This window comes from Anabrus simplex, chromosome 2 (assembly GCF_040414725.1).
Source record: "Anabrus simplex isolate iqAnaSimp1 chromosome 2, ASM4041472v1, whole genome shotgun sequence".
Classification (NCBI taxonomy): domain Eukaryota; kingdom Metazoa; phylum Arthropoda; class Insecta; order Orthoptera; family Tettigoniidae; genus Anabrus; species Anabrus simplex.
This window is the reverse complement of record NC_090266.1, coordinates 407,589,599-407,617,045: the sequence shown is the minus strand read 5'-3', so window position 1 is coordinate 407,617,045 and position 27,447 is coordinate 407,589,599.

Below are 27,447 nucleotides of genomic sequence, written 5' to 3'. Positions count from 1 at the left end.
TCGTGACCATTCTAATTCACGTGCCTATATCGCTTTTAAACAAAATTTTAATGGTTAAAATAAAGTCCAAAAACGTAAAATCAAAAATTTACGTAAAATCAAACTGATTACGCGAATGAAAGTCTTTAACGCTACATGTCATCTCCACATTGATTATTATATTTGCACTGGCTAACTCACGAGGCACTGTCATTATTATTATTATACTTTAACTCGCAAACGCACAAATATTATTATTAATTTACTTTCCTTTGTCAACTCACAAACATTATTATTATTAGTATTTTAATGACCTTCCGTACGCAACACAAATCTTACATACTCTGGCTCTTTAATAATCTGGCTGTCTAATAGAAATTATTCCTAATTAAAATACAAATGATCACCGCAGTGAATGAAATTCAAATAAATGGGTTAGCACAAAAAAAGAATTTAACACTTGAAATGAACTTAAGTCAAAGTATTACGAACAGCATGCATTAATTGAAAGAAATATATCCCATATTTACATTATATACAACAAACATATACTCAAATTAATTAATCTAACCCATTATTACGTTAATATAAATTAGTTCGTCCGTCTAACAAAAAAATAAAATCATGGACTCGGGAGGCGGACCATGTTAAGTAACCATAATTAATTTACACTGAACCCCGTTTAGTCGCGATAACATCCCCCAAATATCAAAATTGTGTACTCATTCCTATGTAGAATTCCATTGTCTCGTAGCGGATGAGATATAGGCCTTACGGCCCCATGGTGATTTACTCGTCCATCATGTCGCACAATACAAATTTAACACAATAAAACACTTCTGTGTGACTACCCATGATTAATACCTTATTACACTATTTTACACAGGAATACTAATAACAAAAAAACACTTATAGGTGCTCCTAGACCCCTGACACTCGCACAATATAATCTTCATATACGCCCGAAACACACGTCGTGACACATTACGACGAAATGTCGTTCATTTGAACCGGCGCGTATCGCGTCTTCAACCGGCACTTCCTGGTTTATTTCTAAGCCGTCTTGATAATCGCCTAGCTCCTATAATTCCCTGCTCGGATAGTTATTCACCGTCTATCTTGAGGTGTTTACTTCAGGCTCCGCACACTGCCTTCCAAAGGTACTATCGGCGTTCCGTTAATTATTTATTATTTAATCACATGACATTTATTAAATTCAACATACAGTTGTACTGATTTTTTACACTCGGTACTATGGATAATTTCACTGTTCGTATTCATTCTCCTAATAATTCACCCACTTTCAGCTTTAACTGACTTCGAATGCGTCCCGAGGTACTGACTTACAGAGTCAACGTGTCAGAGTCTCAACTACTTCATACGACTGACACGACTGGTGACCGATAACGACTGGTGACTGGTAAGAACTGAGTGATGTGAGGTCCGCTTCTGGACTTTTATGGACGATATGATTTCCCGCCGGGGTCATCCGCGGTCAGCTCCTGGGGAGGGGGGTTGGTTATCCTAAATCGGCATATGCAGGTGGATTTGGATCTCTTGCTTTATCCTACTTAATACACTGGCGATACACATTCATGTGTCGTATTCTGAACTCATATCGTTCGGTGATCATGGAAATATCACTTAATTTCTGTCCTCCACCTTTCGCGCGCTAACTCGGCGTCCCTGATGGCGTGCTCATCTCGACCAATGGCGAGATAGCGTGGGTCATTTCCACGAATTCATTACTTTAATTTATTACGATTACCATTATTCAACATGGGAATGATATCACAAAAATCCCCTCTATTCAATTATGTGGTTGGAATAATTTAATTATTGTTCTCGGAGAAGCTAACTGGAGTTCACTCTGAGTTTTTCTTATGTTGGTTTATCTGCGGGCCTATGATAAATTTTCTCATTGGTCAATACCGCTTTGGTTAGTTTGAAATCTCTTCCTTGTAACGTTGACAACACCAAATGCCTCGGGCGTGGAAAAACTGGTACGTCACATTCTCGGTATTGGTGATACATCTGCTCGCCCTTGGTCCGAAATATATACTCTTTCACTTCCTCGAAGTCATTACTTCGTTGTTGTGAGCTCTAGCTTTAATCCTCTTATCTTCTGGCCAAGAAACATTTTCCCCCTTAATGACAAGCTTACTGTGGCGACTGACAGTCGCGATATGTCTAGCTTATGTCGAAATTATCCCGTCCACACAAAACTGACACTGTATTCATTTAATATTCCTTTATATCTGTATGTCTCGTATCAAAATCAAATCATGAAAGATAGAGCCTATCTCATCAGGGTACAATATGAAACACAATGTGTCTGTGATCTGACAAGGAAGGCTCCAAAGAAACTTTCCAGTCTTTAAATTCCTGTATGATTCCCATGGAACCCAGGGTAAGATCTATGATCCCCTCAGTACTATCATTGATGAAGGTAGGGGTATCACCTATGTTCATGATCTCAAAATCAGTTATACACAGAAATTCTATGAAATTCTCTCGTCAGGGGTATGCTAAATATCCCGTGGAATTTAAATTACGCAGTAGTGACTCTATCACATAATGAAAGCGTCCCCACGCGATACACTGAACACGTGGCCTGTCGCGGGGAGTCCCGCAATTGCTTAAGAGGCAGGGATGATGCTATGGATATTGCAAGATAGTTTACGAATGGATCAACTTCCGCACACAATCGAGATTCATGGAATATCTTTAGCTAACTCTCGAGCGCACTGTATTACTGATATTCGCGATAACAGTGGAATAGATTGATATCCTCTCCGGGAGGAGTCTAGGGTCAGCCAACTTGTGCGAGCCTTAATAAATAGACTAACAGCAGGTACACCCCAGGTCAGTCGGGAAATAGTCCTGGAGCTTACTTCACGTCACTCGTCACAAGAATAAGATCCTCTGTACGGGAATGATTTGAGAAATACAAGCTCATATTGGGAAAACAGTAAGCAAATGTATGTGTTTGAGAGCGATCACATATGGAATAAGTTCTATAACTTTTAAAAGGGATTGCGATAATTTTTTTATAAATAACAGGGCATAACTTCTGAGCGTGACGGTAGCCCTGAGATCACTATCAATAATAATGTTATTTGTTTTACGTCCCACTAACTACTCTTTTACGGTTTTCGGAGACGCCGAGGTGCCGGAATTTTGTCCCTCAGGAGTTCTTTTGCGTGCCAGTAAATCTAACGACACGAGGCTGGCGTATTTGAGCACCTTCAAATACCACCGGACTGAGCCAGGATCGAACCTGCCAAGTTGGGGTCAGAAGGCCAGCGCCTCAACCGTCTGAGCCACTCAGCCCGGCGAGATCACTATCAAGGGTAAAGGTAACATTAAGTACATGAATGGAGATAATATTCTGTGTTGGTGTAACAGTGTCTTCAGTGGAGAACGAGAGATTCAACCATGTTTCAAGAAACAGCTACCCAGCTCTGGACCCTTGGTATACCAGTGACGATCGTTGCTGATATGGAGGTCTAAAGTCTCCCAGCATGGACCCGCCCGAGGCTTGAACGGAAGGCATCATTGAAGTATTCAGATAAGTGCATTCCGTTTTTAGTAATTATGAATTGTATCTTGTAAATATCAATAGTAGATTAGGATGTATTTTAAAAATTGTATTTAAGGGCTTAGCGTAGGAAGCTTGTTGAGTGAGTTAATGTTATTGATTTGCTAGAAATCATGGTGGAATCGGTGTAATTAATCCACTTTCACCATTCGATTACAGTCATCGCGTAATTCATTTTGGGAGCAGATTAGATGTACAGTTTTTATTATTTTTTTGTTTAGACATGATTTAGGTTACTACGTGAGTGCATTAGGTTAAAGATTAAAATGGTGGAATATATATACTAGGCCTATAGTCACAGCATGTAAACAGAGAGAAATTAATGCATGTATTTTCTCTAGATGTAGGGATGCACTCAATACATTTTCCTTTAAATGTCAAATTAGTAGTAGATGTATAGCATAAGGTCTTTGGATACAGATATGCTGTATGATGTATCATGAACAACGCTGGGATTCGAATCTACAGCCTCCATTTAGATAGGGTTTCCGTAAGGAAGCATTTTATGTTAATTCTTCTATTCCCCTGCATTGTAAAGAAGTATAATGTTCCTTATATGACAAATTATCGAGTTTAAAAGCACTATTTCTTTGTGATGCTTCGGCGTGCTCAGGTCACGAACCCGGGTCTGTATTTCTTGAGTCTGTGTCAGTGTGAGTTAAATAGTGATCCCTGTTAATGATCTAGTTATTTAAAGTTGTGATTTGCTGTCCTACCATAGGATACTGATACGGTGATATGTATATATATACTAGCAAGATAGCCGTGCTTCGCTACGGTATTATACTGAAATTTATATTTTAATGCTTATTGTTTTATATATACAGTATAATCCGCGATCTGACTCTTTTTCTGAGAGAATCCGCCAAAATTCTCGATCTGACTCGTTTTCTGATAGATTACGGCAAGTTTCCTAACATTTCTTAATCCTTCCTTCCAGCAATCGATTTCGTACTTCCCGGGCTAGTTCCAGGTATTCCACCCGGTCACTTGGGTCCCTAAATCTTTGCTATCTTTTCCTATAAGCATTTTTAATATGGAACAAATCCTTCAGGAGATCAGGCGTGGTGTCGTCTTGGGTGCCTTGGCGGTACTGAACAAGCGACCGGACTGCATTCTTAGTCATTAGGGCCTACCCATCCAGGACCCGTTTCCAACGCGGTCCGCACATTTGACGACGGTCCAGAACATTATTATTATTATTATTATTATTATTATTATTATTATTATTATTATTATTATTATTATTATTATTATTATTATTATTATTATTATTATTATTATTATTATTATTATTATTATTATTATTATTATTATTATTATTATTATTATTATTATTACAGATGTTCTGGACCCAACAGCAAGATGCATGACCGCTACTTGGCGGTAAATTACATCTGCTGCCATTGTCATTGTTGAGAATGTGACCAACACCACTGTCGCTCGTAGGCAAGTGTGGGGGATTTCTGGCCATACGAATGACATACTTCCGTGCATTATTGACCTTATTATAGAGGTAAAAATTGGACGGTCTATCTCATTCCTATCGTTTATTTCAAACGTGTTTAAATTTTTATTTATATGCCAGGAGAATCTACTGTAAACTAAGAACGTTCTCCGAAGGAAAAGATGGCTCTTGAAAACGAACGCAGGAAAGATAAAAAATGATCGGTTTATGATCACAATAAGTACATCGAAAATCTACAGCCTGTTTCCAGTCATTCGACAGGGTCAGGAATGGAATGAATAAAGCCCCCATCTAGCGGCCACAATAGGAATTGTGCTGGCAGCCGAAACCTGTCACACTCCTCTGGGACGATGATTAATGGATGACAAATGAAATGAAATTATATTGGACAGTGTTGCTGGAATGAATGATGACAGGGAAAACCGGAGTATCCGGAGAAAAACCTGTCCCGCCTCCGTTTTGTCCAGCACGAATGTCACATGGAGTGACTGGGATTTGAACCACGGAACCCAGATGTGAGAGGCAGGCGTGCTGCCGCCTGAGCAACGGAGGCTCTTTATAAATACATTTGAACAGTAAAATCAATTGGTCTCACCTCCTTTTACACCCCACCTAAAAAAACAAAAAGAAGGCGTTCCTTTATGTTCAAAGGAGATTCCAAACACCATTGTTTACGTCTATTACCTTCAGTTTTTAGATTAAAATGAAATTTTTTCACCTTCTCACTCCTCCCCCCTTTCCCCCAAGTGAATTTTCCGGATCTTCTAAATACCAATTATCAAGACTGTAGCTTCTGCAGTTTTTGATTTATGTGTCCTCATGAAAGGAATTCACTCCTTTTCACTCCCGCCCACCAAGATGATCCCCCCCAAAACGGTCTTTTCTTTGTTTTTAAAGGAGATCCAAATACCTTTTCTCACGTCTGTAGGCCCTAAACACTTTCGTTTTTATTAGATGTAAGTATTCTCATACAATTAAGTCAATTAATTTTTCAATTCTTTCACCTCCCCCCCTCTCCATTCATTGGATTTTCCGAGAATTCGTGTTTCTTTACTTTTAAAGCAGATTCCAAATATCAAATTTTACGTCTGTAACATCTTCATTTTTGAGATAACAGTAGCCTAATTAAAAGAATTCAACACCATTTTCAGTCACTTTAACACATCCCCCCCCTCCACCCAAGTGGTATTTTTGAAAACTAAAAATACACGTTTCCTTATTTTTAATAGAGATAAAAATACCAATTTTCACTTCTGTAATATGCTAAGTTTTTTAGATATACTGTATACATTCTCATTTTAAAATTTTACCCCTTTTTTAGTTCCCCTTAAGAGGAGTTTCCAAAAATAAATCGCCTATGTTTCTTTACATTTACAGGAGATTCCAAATAATCACTTTCTACGTCTGTAACATTCTACGTTTCTCGGATATTCTGTAGATATAGTCTTTCAAAAAATTCACCCCAATATGTCACTCCTGTTTAACTGCCATTAATTGGTTTTTCCAAAAACCAAAAATACGTGTTTCTTTATTTTTAAAGGAGATCCCATATACAAATTTTCAGTTCTGTAATATCTTCAGTTTCTGAGATATATGTATCCTCATTGAAGGCATTCAACACATTATTCACCCTTTCCACCCCTCCTATTGGGATTTTCCCAAAACAAAAAATACATGTTTCTTTATTTTTAAAGGAGATTCAAAATACCAATTTTCACATCTGTAAACTTTTAAAATTTTAAGATGTAGAAACACGCATTTTAAAAATTCACCCCCTTTTTCACCCTCATTATTCGGATTTTCCAAAACCGAAAAATACCTTTTTCTTTATTATTTTTAAAGTAGATCCCAAATACCAATTTTCAGATCTGTAATATTTTCAGGTTCTGAAATATAATTAGCCTCATTAGAGGCATTCAACACATTTCAACCCTTTTCCACCCTTCCTATTGGGATTTTCCGAAAACAAAAATATACGTGTTTCTTTACTTTTAAAGGAGATTCTAAATACTAATTTTTACATCTATAAACTTTAAAAGTTTTGTGATATAGATACACTCATTTTAAAAATTCACCCCCTTTTCACCCCCCTCCACATTAATTGGATCTTCCAGAAACAAAAAGTACGTGTTTGTTTATTTTAAAGGAGATCCAAAACACCAATTTTCAGGTCTGTAATATCTTCAGTTTCTGAGATATAAGTATCCTCATTAAATGCATTCAACCCCTTTTTCACCCCTTTCCACCTTTCCTATTGGGATTTTCCGAAAATAGAAAAATACATGTTGATTTATTTTTAATGAAGATTCTAAATACCAGTTTTTACATCTGTAAACTTTCAAAGTTTTGAGATATAAATACACTCATTTTAAAAATTCACCCTCTTTTCACCCTCCCATTAATTGGATTTTTCAAAAACAAAAAATACGTGTCTCTTCATTTTTAAAAGAGACCAAACGTACCAATTTTCAGGTCTGTAATACCTTCAGTTTCTGAGATATAATTACCGGTATCTTGATTAAAGGCATTCAACCACTTGTTCGCTCTTTTTCACCCGTCCTATTGGGATTTTCTGAAAACAAAAAAATACGTGTTTCCTTATTTTTAAAGAAGATTCTAAATACCAATTTTTACATTTGTAAACTTCAAAAGTTTTGAGATATAGATACACTCATTTTAAAATTTCACCCCCCTTTTTCACCCCCTTACCGACAGAATATCCAAAAATCCTCTCTTAGCGAGCACCTACATCTTAATGTGAATGTATCCCCAAAATTTCATTTCATTATGTCCAGTAATTTTGGCTCGGCGATGATGAATCTGTCAGTCAGTCAGTCAGGACAAGCTATTTTATATATATAGACTAGCAAGATACCCGTGCTTCGCTACGGTATTATACTGAAATTTATAATTGAATGCTTATTGTTTTAGATATATAATCCGCCAAAATTCGCGATCTGACTGGTTTTCTGAAATTTACGGCAAGTTTCCTCCCATTTTTCAATATTTCTTTCCAGCAATCGATTTCGTACTTCCCGGGCTAGGTCAAGGTATTCCACCGGTCAGTTGGGTCCCTAAATCTTTGCAATATTCTCCTATAAGCATTTTTAATATGGATCTAATTCTTCAGGAGATCCGGCGTTGTGTCGTCTTGGGTGCCTTGGCGGTACTGAACCCGCGGCCGGACTGCATTCTTTGTCATTACCCGTCCAGGACCCGTTTCCAGCGCGGTCCGCACATTTGACGACGGTCCGGAACATTATTATTATTTTTGCTAGTTGTTTTACGTCGCACCGACACAGATAGGTCTTATAGCGACGACGGGACAGGGAAGGGCTAGGAGTTGGAAGGAAGCGGCCGTGGCCTTAATTAAGGTAAAGACCCAGCATTTGCCTGGTGTGAAAATGGCAAACCACGGAAAACCATTTTCAGGGCTGCCGACAGTGGGGTTCGAACCTACTATCTCCCGAATACTGGATACTGGCCGCACTTAAGCGACTGCAGCTATCGAGCTCGGTCATTATTATTATTATTATTATTATTATTATTATTATTATTATTATTATTATTATTATTATTATTATTATTATTATTATTATTATTATTATTATTATTATTATTATTATCATATATTCTGGACCCCACAGCAAGATGCACGACCGTTACTTATCGGGAAATTACATCTGCTGCCATTGTCATTGTTGACAATGTGACCAGCACCATTGCCGCGCGTAGGCAAGTGTGCGGGATTTCTGGCGATACGAATGACATACTTCCGTGCATTATTGGCCTTATTATAGAGGTGAACAATTTGACGGTCAATCGCATTCCTATCGTTTATTTCAAATGAGTTTAAATTTTTATTTATATGCCAGGAGAATCTACTGTAATCTAAGAACGTACTCCGAAGGAAAAGATGGCTGTTGAAAACGAACCCAGGAAAGATTAAAAATGATCGGTTTATGATCAGAATAAGTACATCGAAATTCCACAGCCTGTTTCATGTCATTCGACAGGGTCAGAAATGGAATGAATAAAGCCCCATCTAGCAGCGACAATAGGATCTGTGCCGGCTGGCACTCCTCTGGGGCAATGATCGAGAATGACAAATGAAATGAAATTATATTGGACAGTGTTGCTGGAATGAATGATGACAGGGAAAACCGGAGTATCCGGAGAAAGTCTGTCCCGCCTCCGTTTTGCCCAGCACGAATATCACATGGAGTGACCGTGATTTGAACCACGGAACCCAGTTGAGAGAGGTCGTCGCGCTTCCGCCTGAGCAACGGAGGCTCATTACATTATGAACAGTAAAATCAATTGGTCTCACCTCCTTTTACACCCACCGCCGTTAAGTTTATTTACCCTCCCCCACCAAAAAAATAAAAGGAGTGTTTCTTTATGTTTAAAGGAGATTCCAAACACTAATGGTCACGTCTATTACCGTCAGTTCTGAGATGTACTGTACGTATCCCCATAACAATAATTCACTTATTTCACTTCCTGTCACACTCCCCCCCCCCCCTAAGTGAATTTTCCGGCAAAAATACTCGTTTCTTTAATAGTAAAGGATCTTCTAAATACCAATTATCACGACTCTAACTTCTTCAGTTTTTTATTTATGTGTCCTCATGAAAGCAATTCAACTCCTCTTCACTCCCACCCCCAAGATGTTTTCCCCCTAAAACGCGTTTTTCTTTGTTTTTAAAGGAAATCCAAATACCAATTTGCACGTCTGTAACAACTTTAGTTTTTATTAGATGTATGTATTCTCATACAATTAGGTCAATTAATTTTTCAATTCTTTCAACCCCCCCTCATTAGATTTTCCGAGAATACGTGTTTCTTTACGTTTAAAACAGATTCCAAATATCAAATTTCACGTCTGCAACATCTTAATTTTTGAGACATCATTAGCCTAATTAAAATAAATCAACACCATTTTCAGTCACTTTTACCCCCCCCCCCCAACCAAGTGGTATTTCCGAAAACTAAAAATACACGTTTCTTTATTTTTAATAGAGATAAAAATACCAAATTTCACTTCTGTAACATGTTAAGTTTTTTGAGATATACTGTAGAAATCCTCATTTTAAAATTTCACCCATTTTCATTTCCCCTTAGGTGGAGTTTCCAAAAACAAATCACCTATGTTTCTTTACATTTACAGGAAATTCCAAATACCCACTTTTTACGTCTATAACATTTTACGTTTCTCAGATATTCTGTAGGTGTATTCTTTCGAAAAATTCACCCCAATTTGTCACTCCTGTTTAACCGCCATTAATTGGATTTTCCATAAACAAAAAATACGTGCTTCTTTATTTTTAAAGGAGATCCCATAAACGAATTTTCAGTTCTGTAATATCTTCAGTTTCTGAGATATATGTATCCTCATTAAAGGCATTCAACCCATCATTCAGCCTTTTACACCCCTCCTATTGGGATATACAGAAAACAAAAAAATACGTGTTCCTTTATTTTTAAAGGAGATTCTAAATACCAATTTTTACAACTTTTAAAGTCTTAAGATGTAGACACACTCATTATAAAAATTCACTCCCCTTTTCAACCCCCATTATTTGGATTTTCCAAAAACGAAAAAATACCTGCTTCTTTACTTCTCAATTAGATCCTAAATACCAATTTTCAGGTCTGTAATATCTTCAGGTTCTGAAATATAAGTAGCCTCATTGAAATGAAATGACGTATGGCTTTTAGTGCCGGGATATCCCAGGACGGGTTCGACTCGCCAGGTGCAGGTCTTTCTATTTGACACCCGTAGGTGACCTGCGCGTCGTGATGAGGATGAAGTGATGATGAAGACAACACATACAGCCAGACCCCGTGCCATTGGAATTAACCAATTAAGGTTAAAATCCCCGACCCGGCCAGGAATCGAACCCGGGACCCTCTGAACCGAAGGCCAGTACGCTGACCTGACAGTAGCCTCCTTAAAGGCATTCAACCCCTCTTTCACCCTTTTCCACCCTTCCCGTTGGGATTTTCCGAAAACAAAAAATACGTGTTTCTTTATTTTTAAAGGAGATTCTAAATACCAATTTTTACATCTATAAACTTTAATCGTTTTGAGACAGATACTCTCATTTTAAAAATTCACCCCCTTTAACCCCCATTATTGAATTTTCCAAAAATAAAAATACATGTTTCTTTGTTTTTAAAGAAGATCCCAAACACCAATTTTCAGGTCTGTAATATTTTCGGGATCAGAAATATAAGTAGCCTCATTAAAGGCATTCAACCACTTTTTCACCCTTTTCCACCCATCCTATTGGAATTTTCCGACAAAAAAAAATACGTGTTTCTTTATTTTTAAAGGAGATTCTGATTACCAATTTTTACATCTATACACTTTAAAAGTTTTGAGATATAGATACACTCATTTTTAGAAAATTCACCCCCTTTTCACCCCCCATTAATTGGATTCTCCAAAAGCAAAAAATTCATGTTTCCTTGTTTTTAAAGGAGATCACAAACGACAATTTTCAGGTCTGTAATATCTTCAGTTTCTGAGATATAGTCTAAGTATTCGCATTAAAGGCATTGAACCAATTTTCACCCCTTTCACCCCTCCTATTGGGATTTTCCGAAAACAAAAAATACGAGTTTCTTTATTTTTAATGAAGATTCTCAATACCAACTTTTACATCTCTAAACTTTAAAAGTTTTGAGATATAGATGCACTCATTTTATAATTTCACCCCCCAATTCAACCTCCCATTAATTGGAATTACCAAAAACAAAAAAATATGTGTTTCTTTACTTTTAAAAAACATCAAAAGTACCAACTTTCAGGTCTGTAATATCTTCAGTTTCTGAGATATAGGTATCGGTATCCTGATTAAAGGCATCCAGCCCCTCTTTCACACTTTTTCACCCTCTTTCTCCCCTCCTATTGGATTTTCTGAAAACCAAAAAATACGTGTTTACGTATTTTTAAAGAAGATTCTAAATACCAATTTTTACATCTATAAACTTTCAAAGTTTTGAGATATAGATACAGTCATTTTAAAATTTCACCCCCATTTTCATCCCCTTAGCGACGGAATATCCAAAAATCCTCCCCCAGCGAGCACCTACATCTTAATATGAATATATCCCCAAAATTTTATTTCTTTATGTCCAGTAGTTTTGGCTCGGCGATGATGAATCAGCCAGTCAGTCAGTCAGGACAATTTATTTTATATACACTGACTGACAGAGCAAATGCAACACCAAGAAGGAGTGATTCGAAAGGGATGAAAGTTGGGGAAAAAACAGAGACGGCACGGACGAATAATTCTTGTTTATTTCAAACCGATATGCAGGTTACACAATGCGCACGGCATCGACTCAGTAGGATGTAGGACCACCGCGAGCGGAGATGCACGCAGAAACACGTCGAGGTACAGAGTCAATAAGAGTGCGGATGGTGTCCTGAGGGATGGTTCTCCATTCTCTGTCAACCATTTGCCACAGTTGGTCGTCCGTACGAGGCTGGGGCAGAGTTTGCAAACGGCGTCCAATGAGATCCCACACGTGTTCGATTGGTGAGAGATCCGGAGAGTACGCTGGCCACGGAAGCATCTGTACACCTCGTAGAGCCTGTTGGGAGATGCGAGCAGTGTGTGGGCGGGCATTATCCTTTATCCTGCTGAAACAGAGCATTGGGCAGCCCCTGAAGGTACGGGAGTGCCACCGGCAGCAGCACATGCTGCACGTAGCGGTGGGCATTTAACGTGCCTTGAATACGCACTAGAGGTGACGTGGAATCATACGCAATAGCGCCCCAAACCATGATGCCGCGTTGTCTAGCGGTAGGGGGCTCCACAGTTACTGTCGGATTTGACCTTTCTCCACGCCGACGCCACACTCGTCTGAGGTGACTATCACTGACAGAACAGAAGCGTGACTCATCGGAGAACACGACGTTCCGCCATTCCCTCATCCAAGTCGCTCTAGCCCGGCACCATGCCAGGCGTGCACGTCTATGCTGTGGAGTCAATGGTAGTCTTCTGAGCGGACGCCGGCAGTGCAGGCCTCCTTCAACCAATCGACGGGAAATTGTTCTGGTCGATATTGGAACAGCCAGGGTGTCTTGCACATGCTGAAGAATGGCGGTTGACGTGGCGTGCGGGGCTGCCACCGCTTGGCGGCGGATGCGCCGATCCTCGCGTGCTGACGTCACTCGGGCTGCGCCTGGACCCCTCGCACGTGCCACATGTCCCTGCGCCAACCATCTTCGCCACAGGCGCTGCACCGTGGACACATCCCTATGGGTATCGGCTGCGATTTAACGAAGCGACCAACCTGCCCTTCTCAGCCCGATCACCATACCCCTCGTAAAGTCGTCTGTCTGCTGGAAATGCCTCCGTTGACGGCGGCCCGGCATTCTTAGCTATACACGTGTCCTGTGGCACACGACAACACGTTCTACAATGACTGTCGGCTGAGAAATCACGGTACGAAGTGGGCCATTCGCCAACGCCGTGTCCCATTTATCGTTCGCTACGTGCGCAGCACAGCGGCGCATTTCGCATCATGAGCATACCTCAGTGACGTCAGTCTACCCTGCAATTGGCATAAAGTTCTGACCACTCCTTCTTGGTGTTGCATTTGCTCTGTCAGTCAGTGTATATACTAGCAAGATACCCGTGCTTCGCTACGGTATTATACTAAAATTTATAATTGAATGCTTATTGTTTTACATATACAGTATAATCCTCCGAAATTCGGGATCTGACTCGTTTTCTGCGAGAATCCGCTAAAATTCGCGATCTGACTCGTTTTCTAATAGATTACGGCAAGTTTCCTAACATTTAGCAATCTTTCTTTCCAGCAATCGATTTCGTACTTCCCGGGCTAAGTCCAGGTATTCCACTCGGTCAGTTGGGTCCCTAAGTCTTTGCCATCTTTTCCTATAAGCATTTTTAATATGGATCAAATCCTTCAGGAGATCCGGCGTGGTGTCGTCTTTGGTGCCTTGGCGGCACTGAACCCGCAACCGGACTGCATTCTTAGTCATTACCTGTCCAGGACCCGTTTCCAGCGCGGTCCGCATATTTGACGACGGTCCAGAACATTATTATTGATATTATTATTATTATTATTATTATTATTATTATTATTATTATTATTATTATTATTATTATTAGATATTCTGGACCCCGCAGCAAGATGCAAGACCGCTATTTGGCGGTAAATTACATCCTCTGGCATTGTCATTGTTCACAATGTGACCAGCACCATTGTCGCGCGTAGGCAAGTGTGCGGGATTTCTGGCGATACGAATGACATACTTCTGTGCATTATTGACTTTATTATAGAGGTGAACAATTTGACGGTCAATCTCATTCCTGTCGTTTATTTCAAATGTGTTTAAATTTTTATTTATATGCCAGGAGATTCTACTGTAATCTAAGAACGTTCTCCGAAGGAAAAGATGGCTGTTGAAAACGAACCCAGGAAAGATTAAAAATGATCGGTTTATGATCAGAATAACTACATCAAAAATCTACAGCCTGTTTCATGTCATTCGATAGGGTCAAGAATGGAATGAATAAAGCCCCATCTAGCGGCGACAATAGGAATTGTGCACTCCTCTGGGCCATTGATCGATGAATGACAAACGAAATGAAATATTAGACAGTGTTGCTGGAATGAATGATGTCAGGAAAACCGGAGTAAACGGAGAAAACCTGTCCTGCCCGCGTTTTGTCCAGCACGAATGTCACATGGAGTTACCGGGATTTGAACCACGGAACCCAGTTGAGAGAGGCCGGCGCGCTGCCGCCTGAGCAACGGAGGCTCCCTATAAGTACATTATGAACAGCAAAATCAATTGGTCTCACCTCCTTTTGAACCCCACCGCCATTAAGTTTATTTACACCCCCCCCCCCAAAAAAATAGGTGTGTTTCTTTATATTTAAAGGAGATTCCAAACACCAATGTTCACGTCTACTACCTTCAGTTATGAGATATAAGTATCCCCATAAAAGTAATTCACTTTTTTCACTTCCTTCACACTCCCCCCCCCCCCTTGAAGTGAATTTTCCAGCAAAAAATCCTGTTTCTTTAATAGTAAAGGATCTTCTATATACCAATTATCACGACTCTAACTTCTTCAGTTTTTGATTTATGTGTCCTCATCAAAGGAATTCAACTCCTTTTCACTCCCACCCCCCAAGATGGTTTTCCCACCAAAACGCGCATTTCTTTGTTTTTAAATGAAATCAAAATACCAATTTACACTTCTGTAACAACTGTAGTTTTTATTAGATGTATGTATTCTCATACAATTAAGTCGATTAATTTTTCAATTCTTTCACCCCCTTCATGGATTTTCCGAGAATACGTGTTTCTTTACATTTAAAGCACATTTCAAATATCAAATTTCACGTCTGTTACATCTTCATTCTTGAGATATCAGTAGTCTAATTAAATTAATTCAACACAATTTTCAGTCACTTTTACCCCCACCCCCACCCAGGTGTATTTCCGAAAACTAAAAATACACGTTTATTCTTAATAGAGATAAAAAATACCATTTTTCACTTCTGTAACATGTTAAGTGTTTTGAGATATACTGTAGAAATTCTCATTTTAAAATTTCACCCCTTTTTAGTTCCTCTTAAGTGGAGTTTCCGAAAACAAATCACCTATGCTTCTTTACATTTACAGGAGATTTCAAATACCCACATTTTACGTCTGTAACATTTTATGTTTCTCAGATATTCTGTAGATATAGTCTTTCAAAAAATTCACCCCAACTTGTCACTCCTGTTTAACCGCCATAAATTGAATTTTTCAAAAGCAAAAAAAAATTACGCGTTTCTTTATTTTCGAAGGAGATCCCATATAGAAATTTTCAGTTCTGTAAAATCTTCAGTTTTTGAGATATATCTATCCTCATTAAAGGCATTCAACCAATTATTCAGCCTTTTACACCCCTCCTATTGGGAAATACAGAAACCAAAAAATACGTGTTCCTCTATTTTTAAGGGAGATTCGAAATACCAATCTTTACACCTGTAAACTTTTAAGGTTTTAAGATATATACACACTCATTTTAAAAATTCACTCCCCTATTTCACCCCCATTAATTGGATTTTCCAAAAACAAAAGATATATGTTTCTTTATTATTAAAGGAGATCACAAACACCAATTTTCAGGTCTGTAATATCTTCAGTTTCTGAGATATAAGTATTCTCTTTAAAGGCATTCAACCTCTTTTCCACCCCTTTTCACCCCTCCTATTGGGATTTTCCGAAAACAAAAATACGTGATTCTTTATTTTTAAAGGAGATTCTAAATACCACTTTTTACATCTATAAACTTTAAAAGTTTTGAGATATAGATACACTCACTTTAAAAATTCCCCCTTTTTCACCCCCATTAATTGGATTTTCCAAAAACAAAAATTACGTGTTTCTTTATTTTTAAAGGAAATCCCAAACACCAATTGTCAGGTCTGTATTATCTTCAGTTTCTGAGATATAAGTATTCCCCTTAAAAGCATTCATCCCCTTTTTCACATATTTTCACCCCTCCAATTTGGATTTTCCGAAAACAAAAAAAAAGTGTTCCCTTATTTTTAAAGAAGATTATAAATACCAATTTTTTCATCTATAAACTTTAAAAGATTTGAGATATACAGTAGATACACTCATTTTAAAAATTCCCTCCCTTTCACCCCCCACCTTAATTTTTTTCCAAAACAAAAAATACGTGTTTCTTTGTTTTTAAAGGAGATCCCAAACACCCATTTTCAGGTCTGTAATATCTTCAGTTTTTGTGATATAATTATCCTCATTAAAGACATTCAACCACTTTTCACCCCTTTTCATCCCTCCTATTGGGATTTTCCGAAAACAAACAATACCTGATCCTTTAAAGGCATTCAACCACTTTTCCACCCATTTTCACCCTTCCTATTGGAATTTTCTGAAAACAAAATAATTCCTGTTTCCTTGTTTTTAAAGAAGATTCTAAATACCAATTTTCACATCTGTAAACTTTTAAAGTTTTGAGACAAAGATACTCTCATTTTAAAATTTCACCCCCCTTTTCACCCCCTTAGCGAAGGTATATCCAAAAATCCTCTCTTAGCGAGCACCTACATCTTAATATGAATATATCCCCGAAATTTCATTTCTTTTGTCCAGTAATTTTGGCTCGGCGATGATGAATCATTCAGTCAGTCAGTCAGTCAGTCAGTCAGTCAGTCAGTCAGTCAGTCAGTCAGTCAGTCAGTCAGTCAGTCAGTCAGTCAGGACAAGATTTTACATATATAGACTAGCAAGATACCCGTGCTTCGCTACGGTATTATACTGAAATTTATATTTTAATGCTTATTGTTTTATATATACAGTATAATCCGCGATCTGACTCTTTTTCTGAGAGAATCCACCAAAATTCTCGATCTGACTCGTTTTCTGATAGATTACGGCAAGTTTCCTAACATTTCTTAATCCTTCCTTCCAGCAATCGATTTCGTACTTCCCGGGCTAGTTCCAGGTATTCCACCCGGTCACTTGGGTCCCTAAATCTTTGCTATCTTTTCCTATAAGCATTTTTAATATGGAACAAATCCTTCAGGAGATCAGGCGTGGTGTCGTCTTGGGTGCCTTGGCGGTACTGAACAAGCGACCGGACTGCATTCTTAGTCATTAGGGCCTACCCATCCAGGACCCGTTTCCAACGCGGTCCGCACATTTGACGACGGTCCAGAACATTATTATTATTATTATTATTATTATTATTATTATTATTATTATTATTATTATTATTATTATTATTATTATTATTATTATTATTATTATTATTATTATTATTATTATTATTATTATTATTATTACAGATGCTCTGGACCCCACAGCAAGATGCATGACCGCTACTTGGCGGTAAATTACATCTGCTGCCATTGTCATTGTTGAGAATGTGACCAACACCATTGTCGCTCGTAGGCAAGTGTGGGGGATTTCTGGCCATACGAATGACATACTTCCGTGCATTATTGACCTTATTATAGAGGTAAAAATTGGACAGTCAATCTCATTCCTATCGTTTATTTCAAATGTGTTTAAATTTTTATTTATATGCCAGCAGAATCTACTGTAAACTAAGAACGTTCTCCGAAGGAAAAGATGGCTCTTGAAAACGAACACAGGAAAGATTAAAAATGATCGGTTTATGATCACAATAAGTACATCGAAAATCTACAGCCTGTTTACAGTCATTCGACAGGGTCAGGAATGGAATGAATAAAGCCCCCATCTAGCGGCCACAATAGGAATTGTGCTGGCAGCCGAAACCTGTCACACTCCTCTGGGACAATGATTAATGGATGACAAATGAAATGAAATTATATTGGACAGTGTTGCTGGAATGAATGATGACAGGGAAAACCGGAGTATCCGGAGAAAAACCTGTCCCGCCTCCGTTTTGTCCAGCACGAATGTCACATGGAGTGACTGGGATTTGAATCACGGAACCCAGATGTGAGAGGCAGGCGTGCTGCCGCCTGAGCAACGGAGGCTCTTTATAAATACATTTGAACAGTAAAATCAATTGGTCTCACCTCCTTTTACACCCCGCCCAAAAAACAAAAAGAAGGCGTTCCTTTATGTTTAAAGGAGATTCCAAACACCATTGTTTACGTCTATTACCTTCAGTTTTGAGATTAAAATTAAATTTTTTTCACCTTCTCACTCCTCCCCCTACCCCCAAGTGAATTTTCCGGCAAAAAATACTTGTTTCTTTAATAGTAAAGGATCTTCTAAATACCAATTATCACGACTGTAGCTTCTTCAGTTTTTGATTTATGTGTCCTCATGAAAGGAATTCACTCCTTTTCACTCCCGCCCACCAAGATGATCCCCGCGCAAAACGGTCTTTTCTTTGTTTTTAAAGGAGATCCAAATACCTTTTTTCACGTCTGTAGGCCCTAAACACTTTCGTTTTTAATAGATGTAAGTATTCTCATACAATTAAGTCAATTAATTTTTCAATTCTTTCACCTCCCCCCCTCTCCATTCATTGGATTTTCCGAGAATTCGTGTTTCTTTACTTTTAAAGCAGATTCCAAATATCAAATTTTACGTCTGTAACATCTTCATTTTTGAGATAACAGTAGCCTAATTAAAAGAATTCAACACCATTTTCAGTCACTTTAACACATTCCTCCCCCCACCCAAGTGGTATTTTTGAAAACTAAAAATACACGTTTCCTTATTTTTAATAGAGTTAAAAATACCATTTTTCACTTCTTAATATGCTAAGTTTCTTGAGATATACAGTATACATTCTCATTTTAAAATTTCACCCCCTTTTTAGTTCCCCTTAAGAGGAGTTTCCAAAAACAAATCGCCTATGTTTCTTTACATTTACAGGAGATTCCAAATAATCACTTTTTATGTCTGTAACATTCTACGTTTCTCATATATTCTTTAGATATAGTCTTTCAAAAAATTCATCCCAATATGTCACTCCTGTTTAACCGCCATTAATTGGTTTTTCCAAAAACAAAAAATACGTGTTTCTTTATTTTTAAAGGAGATACCATATACAAATTTTCAGTTCTGTAATATCTTCAGTTTCTGAGATATATGTATCCTCATTGAAGGCATTCAACCCATTATTCACCCTTTCCACCCCTCCTATTGGGATTTTCCGAAAACAAAAAATACATGTTTCTTTATTTTTAAAGGAGATTCAAAATACCAATTTTCACATCTGTAAACTTTTAAAATTTTAAGATGTAGATACACTCGTTTTAAAAATTCACCCTATTTTCACCCCCATTATTCGGATTTTCCAAAAACGAAAAATACCTTTTTCTTTATTATTTTTAAAGTAGATCCTAAATACCTATTTTCAGGTCTGTAATATCTTCAGGTTCTGAAATATAATTAGCCTCATCAAAGGCATTCAACTCATTTTCACCCTTTTCCACCCTTCCTATTGGGATTTTCCGAAAACAAAAATATACGTGTTTCTTTACTTTTAAAGGAGATTCTAAATACTAATTTTTGCATCTATAATCTTTAAAAGTTTTGTGATATAGATACACTCATTTTAAAATTCACCCCCTTTTTACTCCCCTCCACATTAATTGGATCTTCCAGAAACAAAAAGTACGTGTTCCTTTATTTTTAAAGGAGATCCAAAACACCAATTTTTAGGTCTTTAATATCTTCAGTTTCTGAGATTTAATTATCCTCATTAAATGCATTCAACCCCTTTCTCACCCCTTTCCACCTTTCCTATTGGGATTTTCCGAAAATAAAAAATACATGTTGATTTATTTTTAACGAAGATTCTAAATACCAGTTTTTACATCTGTAAACTTTCAAAGTTTTGAGATATAAATACACTCATTTTAAAAATTCACCCCCTTTTCACCCTCCCATTAATTGGATTTTCCAAAAACAAAAGTACGTGTTTCTTCATTTTTAAAAGAGATCAAACGTACCAATTTTCAGGTCTGTAATACCTTCAGTTTCTGAGATATACCGGTATCCTGGTTAAAGGCATTCAACCCATTTTTCGCTCCCTTTCACCCGTCCTACTGGGATTTTCTGAAAACGAAAAGTACGTGTTTCCTTATTTTTAAAGAAGATCCTAATAACCAATTTTTACATTTGTAAACTTCAAACGTTTTGAGATATAGATACACTCATTTTAAAATTTCACCCCCCTCTTCACCCCCTTAGCTACGGAATATCCAAAAATCCTCTCTTAGCGAGCACCTACATCTTAATATGAATGTATCCCCAAAATTTCATTTCATTATGTCCAGTAGTTTTGGCTCGGCGATGATGAATCCGTCAGTCAGTCAGTCAGGACAAGCTATTATATATATAGATAGATATATGAGAAGTTAAAAGTAACCGGGAGATAGTGGGTTCGAGCCCCACTGTCGGCAGCCCTGAAGATGGTTTTTCGTGGTTTCCCATTTTCACACCAGGCAAATGCCGGGGCCCTACCTTAATTAAGGCCACGGCCGCTTCCTTCCACTTCCTTGGCATTTCCTATCCCTTCGTCGCCATAAGTCCTATCTGTGTCAGTGCGACGTAAAGCAAATAGCAGAGGATAAAAGCAGGTGATTTGTTTTTCAATAGAATGAGAAGTTTAGAATACTGTGTTGGGTCACACAGAGATTTTAAAAAGGGAATTGGTGAGAGAAGGAAGACTGGTGGGCGTGGTGACCCATTTATTTCGGCTGTCACTCTAAAATATGGGATTACAATAAAGACAGACCCATGACCAGAATCGTATTCTCTATCACAAGGAGTTGTAAAATGCTTTATGTTTGTGTCGTATACAAATAAATTGTTCGGCCGTAGGGCCAGATAATAAATTAATGAATTTAGGTGATAGGATCCCCTTGAAAATAAAATAGATAGGGTTTTTCTTTCAGCAACCCGCTACGATACCAGAAGACCCATGATTCGAATCCCGGCATATCCAACATGGAATCGCCCGGTTTCCTTTGACCTGGACAGATATATTCATACACCCAGTGACTGAATGTGCATTTTTGTTTTAATTGTTTACCTATATGTTTCTTGACTGCTTATACAAGTGATTTGATTATGGGTTATGAGTAAATTCTGACTTTACTCACGTAACGATGTTGGGTTCGTATTTCTCCGTCGCGAGTAGTGGACCACTTTATCATGTCTATAATTTCATTTCATTTTCTTTTTGCTTTGTTTGTTAATTGTAAAATGGGGGTATTGACCACTCAACTAGTTTCAAGTGTTTTTCTTGTTTAGTTGTAATTTGGTTCCCAGTGTCGAGGGAAATGGCATGTAGGTTTCGCTGACGCATTCGTAATTACAGTAATTTAATAGATACTACGGTATATTCGGGATGCATTTATATGAATAAAGACTAACAATCATCTTGTCCGGGAAATTAATATTATTTTTGTTAATTTATGTACTTTGTAGTTACATGTAATCGGTGGTACGGTCCCAAAGACTTGTATATTTTATTGTTTTGAAATGTGATTTTATTTTGCCAAGGACATTAAAATTTAGTTTGTTCCTATTGGAAGAATTTCATTTTGCCGTAGAATAGTGCGTCCTGAATTTCCTCCACACTCTTAGGCCTGTAAGCTTGATATAAATTTATAGATAGGACAAACCACCCCAGGAGATCCAGTTGTTAAGATCAAGGGTGCGGAGAAGTGTGTGTTCGAATCCTTGCACAGGCCCTGGGCGTTGCCACGTCTGTTGTCAGGGATACTTGAACTTTGCTTTCATTGAGGCTTCGTATCCCAGGCCAGAAAGGGTCCATCTTGGCGCCCAGCGTGTTCGATAAGATTTTACGCTTTTTCAGCATTTTCATAGTATTTTCATAGGCATTTTTGCACTTTCTATTTTTGACATTTGCAATATGGGCGCAAAATAATGGCAATGCCATATTGTAATTTTAGGATTGGCCAAATATTATAGGAGCGCTACTTTAGCTCATATTATGGACGCTAATAATTGGAGCAGTATTTTAGAAGGGGTGACGTATTTAATTTAAATTTTAATAGATACTGAAGGCAACTGAAATACAGTTGCGGGTCCAGGTAATTGGATAATAGCCGTGACGGTCACTCAAGTTTGAAGACCTACCCAATTAATTTCGGATATAGGTATATCCTGGGAAACAGCCAAATGATTTTCCCAATAATAAGGTGAAGGATGAACATGTAGACCCCTGAGGCAGGTGTACTCTTGGTTAGTAGTCGCGAGTTCTGGTTGAAATTAATCTCAATAACGATACTAGGAAAGTTAACGGCATTTTGGATATTCGTGAGAGAGAATGGTAGACCTCATACCTTATATCTTGTCAAAATGGCAGTGAACTAGGTACATGCCTTTAGTTCTTGTTGTATCAACCTTAACGCTCGAAGGATGTCTTAACTTACTGGCATTAACCAATTGTGTTGGCAAAATATCAACCCCAATTAATCCGTGTATACAGCCAGCATTTTATAATTTAATTATGAGACTATGTATGTTTAGTCCTCAGACCGAAGGCTAGTTCGACCCTCAACAGCTCCACCATCAGCTGTCATAGATGGCTTAGGCATCACTGAAGAGGCGTACTAGGGAAATGAGCAGTGAGGTAGTTTCCCGTTGCTTTCCTCAGTGGGGCTATTATTATTATTATTATTATTATTATTATTATTATTATCATAATAATAATTTTTAAAATTTCGCATCACGGGTTAAAATTAGGCATGTCCTTGGTGAAATAGATTACAATAACAGCCAGCTTCAACAGCAAAACCGTTTTCAGGCTTTAAAGATTTATTTTGATATAATAATATAGAAAATTTCTGAAGCTGGATTTAAAATTCCGATAAATTTAAGAATGTTTATTTATTTGACGAGATGATTGTAGTGCTGAGTTCGAGTTAAGGGGGTGCAGTTATCTCAGTGTATATCGTAATGGATCTCGAAGCCGTAAGGGCGTTGATGAAGGAGATGAGGGACAGTATGAAGGACGATTTACAGATACTAGATGAGAAGATGGAGCAGAATAACGTGAAGAATAGGGAGGTTTTGAATACAGTAATGAATAAGGACCGCGAGGATAGAAATAAACAATTGGAGGAATTGAATGCGGTGATGAATAAGGATCGCGTGGATAGAAATAAACAGTTCTAGGAACTGAACGCGAGAATGGATAGGAATCTCGAGGAGAATAAGAAAATTTTGCAGGAGCAATGTGCTGACCTATCAGATCAGATAAAAAATGAGCAGGATGGCTGTAAAAAAACGCGCAGGAATTGGATAAGAAGTTAACGGAAGTATTTGAGCGGAGCAATAAGTTGGAAGGTACGATCAGTGGGGCAGTTGAGCGTATCGAACAGGTTGAAGCTAAGCTCGCTGATACAGTGGCGACGCATGAAGAAAGGATGGAGACCGTAAATTCTAGAATTAATCACGTTGTGGGCGACATCGCTGGTAATAAATCTGAAATAGCGGCTGTCAGGACGGAAACCATAAAGGCAATTAGCGAATCGTCTAACGAATTCAGTGATCGTTTGGCACGCGTCAGAAACGAAGTAATAGTACAGGTGAAGAATACTCAGACAGAGGTCGTAAAATTGAGGCAAGAAATACTTGAGGAGATCAATGGCATCCAGGCTAGTATTAGAGGAGAAAATCAAGAAAGTACTAAGCAAGTAGAGAAACTGTCACACAAGGGACAGAAGACGGAAATAAAATTCGATATACATGAGGCCATCATTAAGGAAATGAAAGACGAAATTGACATAATTAAATTGAAAGAGACCAGGGGCGAAATATTACTTAAATCTGTAATGTACAAACATAGTTGGGTTGAACAAGCTAACCATAGTTCGGGTGAGTATGCGAACCAGGCCGATGGTGGTGGGTATGACATATTTAAGGAGCATCTCCGGACAAAGGAAGTTGATAACACACGCACATTAGTAGAGAACACCTCGACTCCGCGGAACCTAAACTCAGAGCCGATATATAACATAATTAGGATGATGGAAGATAAGCCTAAGAAGTATGGAGGCGGTTCATCTTTGACTCCGAAAGGGCTCCTCCGTGAGGTCAACGTATATATTGCCGAACATCGGATACTTCCGGAAATAAAATTGAGGACAGTTGAGAAGCTACTGGACGGAGAGGGGATCATATGGTTCGGGGCCTTTAAATACTGTTTCGACAGTTACGAGGTGTTTTTCAAGCTATTCCTTGAAAAATATTGGGGATTGGAAACTCAACAAAATCTACGTCTGGAATTATATTCCAGAAGGTACTGTGTTTCTGGGCAAACGAGGTTTTGCGAGTAGTTCACATCTCGGCTTTTAAAGATGAAAGAGCTCGATAGTCCTCCATCTGAGCTAGAGTTGGTTGCTGCAACTGCGAAACAATTTCCAGTCAAGGTCCAACGGATGTTAATTGCGGCCAATATAAGAACGGCGGTCGAGGCCGAACAAAGTCTTAGACAGCTCGACCAAACTTTGAATGCGGGACACACACGAAGTAAACACCAGGAAGCGGTGCATGTCGTCGAGATGGCGAAGGAAGGAGGTTCCTCGAATGTTAAGAGCCAAGGTACGAACACGAATTACAAAGACACGTACCAGGGTCAAAGAATACAGGGATCGAATTGGAGGCCTTATACGTGGACAGGACATAGACGGCGTTACATGGGAGAGCCTGACAGGAGGAATGACTACCCGACGAGAAGGAATACGGACTCAGGACGGCATTACCGTTACGGATACCATGCAGATACGAGACGGCCTTATCGACGAGGAAGTATCGGAACCTGCAGGAATCCGGTGATAGGTGACGTAGTCTACAGGGAAATAAAGATAATAGAAGAGGGGAATCGCAGAAATATATCGAAGAATTGCGAAATTCACGACCCAACGAGGATAGGTGGAAGCAACCTATACAGGTGCTAGCTGAGTCAAGGGAAGCCTGCAGTTTCAAGCACATCAATCTACGAACCCAGGAGGAAATTTAAATATACATATGCCCCGGGCTATAACTTCCAGTGACATAGGCAGATAAAAAATTCCATTTTTTAGATGAGGAGATAGCCTGTTTTCCAAAGGTTGAGCATCCCTTGGATCAGGATAGGACCACTGTAACAATAGACACATGGATTATTCAATCCGATGACCTTTTAGACGATCCAATCAAAATTGACAACAAGATTATTAAACAACTTCCGGTCATTTAGATTAGAACTAATCAACTCCGAGTCCGGTGTCTCGTGGAAACTGGAGCAAGCGTCAGTGTGGTATCGAAGGCACCAATTTCAGAATTACAGACTCGAACTCACATCCCTCTAATATCAATTTCTAACGTCGAATTTCGAGGAATCATTCCCGACCGCACCACCGTGTACAAAAGCAGGCATATTTGGATCTCCAGATGGGAGACCACCTTCTATCACACCCATTCATTATAATGAATAAAATGGAGTACAATGTTAATATAGGATCCGAATTCTTCCGTGAATACAAGGCTGTGATCGGTATAGATTGGGTTTAAAATGAACTCGAACCAGGAAGATATAAAAATGAACGAGCCTGGGGATGTCGGTAGGGAAGAAAGAATATGGATGGCCCAGACTGAATCGGAAAGGAGAGAATGGGAAGACCTATTCCCAAATTGGGACCAACATAGGGAACAAATTTTACGATCGCAACTATGGAGAAAGTTGGCGAGGTGAAAATTTTTGATGAAATAGTTTCCGGGAAGGTAGAAGAGGCCATAAGAAGGGAAGATAATAGGAATAAAATCAGGACAGTCTTCATGGACCATAAGAACATATTTGGATCAAAACCAGGCAAAATTCCGAATTTTAAATTCAGACTAAATGTCACTAGTTGGGAACCATTCCGACAGAGACCCTATCCTATTGCTGAAAAATAGTGTGCGAAGGTGAAAACAATTATCAAAGATATGGAGGAGAATGGACTCATCTCGGAAACACCTACGCCATTTCTAAATCCACTCGTCGTTGCCGAGAAAACGAACGGGTATTTAAGAGTTTGTCTCGACGAGAGAGCTATCAATCAACAATTGTTACCCGAATACGACCATGCTCCATGTATCAAAGATATTCTGAAGAAGTTTTGGAACAAAGGGTATTTCTCGAACGTCGATCTCACATCCTCTTTCCATTATGTGGTGCTTAGTGAGCAATCAAGGGTTCTAACTGGGTTTTTATTCCACCAGCAAACCTACGTTAACACTGCGCTGCCATTCGGCTTGAAGACCGCTGGTTCCGCGTTAATTAGAGCCTTAGATCGCAATTTGAGTGATCGCGTGAACAACTTCACTGTCCGGTAAGTTTATGACATATTAATTGCGACAGAAATGTTAGGGGAACATTTGGAACAACTCAACGAACTGTTGGAAGAAGAGGGAGAAAAATAACTTCAAAATTAACATTGAAAAATCAAATTTCTCGCAGGGGAAAATTTTGTTTCTGGGGTATGTGATAGACTCGGAGGGAGTGATTTCCATCCCCGCAAAAATGAAAAGCTATTCAAGATATTCCTACCCCAACAAGAGTGAAGCACGTCAGACCATTTCTCGGTGTATGTAATTTCTTTGCGAATCACTGCCCGCCATGCACGGAAACGGTGGCACTTCTACAGGACCTACTGAAGAAAAACAATCGGTGGAAATGGGACGAAAAATGCGAACAGTCATTCAGGAAGACTAAAGAACTTTTGGCTTAAAGCGTGAAATTGGGGTATCCGGACTACAATCGAAAATTCATTGTTCAGACGGACGCGTCGACTATTGGAATCGGCGCATCTATACCAAGAGATACCAGAATCCGATAGGAAAATTAACTACTTGGCAATGATGAGCAGAAAATGGCGAC